The sequence below is a fragment of the Sceloporus occidentalis genome, unplaced genomic scaffold (genome assembly GCF_023333645.1).
Source record: "Sceloporus occidentalis isolate IW3139 unplaced genomic scaffold, rSceOcc1.0.p SCAF_7, whole genome shotgun sequence".
NCBI classification, from domain to species: Eukaryota; Metazoa; Chordata; class Lepidosauria; order Squamata; family Phrynosomatidae; genus Sceloporus; species Sceloporus occidentalis.
In genome coordinates, this window is record NW_028316987.1 from 41,558,069 (window position 1) to 41,559,364 (window position 1,296).

A 1,296-nucleotide genomic window follows, 5' to 3' on the forward strand; every position below is an offset into this window, starting at 1 on the left:
CTTTAATAGACATATTCCAGAATATGAATTATTGAAGAACACACAAGATGGAGGATGTAGTGGCACTCATGTCCTACAGGCAGACTTCTCCAAGGCATTTGGTTGGCTAATATGTAAACAGGACGCTGGACTAGATAGGCCATTGGTTTGATCTAGCGTAGGCCTAATGATTTTGTAAGAGAAGATGAAATAATGATCTAAGATGTCCTTTCTGTCAATGTTTGGAACTTTGCTTAATTTGTCCTCCCACACCACCAAAGCCTCTTGCCACATCTAGATGCAAGATGTTAGGCTCACATGCGCATGTTCACATGAGCAAGGGCAGATTTCTGTGCTCCTGTATTGTTACTATTTGGGGGCAAGCAGCTTACTTCTGTACTGTTTAAATAAAATTAATCTACAGGAGTCTGTTCCATAATTTATTCTCCTGCTAGGTATGCATATGCAAGACCATTCCCACATGTGAGAAGCTGTCATTTGCCCATCCACAGTCACACATGAAGGTGCACAATCACATGGGGAGGTCAGTATGCAAAGAGATCTTGTAGCACCTTTGACACTAACTGAAAGAAGTTGGTAGCATGAGCTTTCGTAGACTTGAGCCTACTTCCTTGGGGGAAATGTTTGTATAAAGTGGCGTTATGTGTGCGTACATGTATGATATCAGAAGAGCCACATCAGTCACCAGGTTCCTAACTTGGCTGGATTTTTCTCCAATTCCAGCAACTATGAGAACATTTCTCTCTCTCTTTTCCTCTCTGTCTCAGTCTCTCTCTCTCTCTCTCTCACACACACACACACACAATTTTTTCTACATAGAATATCAACAAACACATGAACTGAACTGACAGGCAATTATGCTAGAAACGTTATTTTGAAACCAGAGTTATTTCTTTCTGAATAAAGCTGATTTCTCTGACTGGTTTCCTTGCCATCCCCCTTTCTCCTCCCCTTTCCCTTATATGCTTTGATGCATTTACTGACAGAGCAATGTGACTTTTCACAAAGGTTCCCCATGTGCACAACCAGGCTGGCTAAAACTTCTCAACCAGAGCAGACTGGACAGTTCCCCGCCTCCCTTTCCTCCCTCAAAGCAATCCTGGGAAGATTGTGTTCCCTTCCCTCTCTCCCTCCTTCCCTCTTTCTATTACTCCCTTCTCTCTCTATCCTTCATCCCCATCAGGGCACAAAGAGACAGGATCCCACTGTGTGCTCCCCACACATACCTCTCCTGCCCACCTCCTGCTCCTTCAAGCTCAGAGGAAACTCTTTCTAGGCAATCTCAAGCTCATTGCC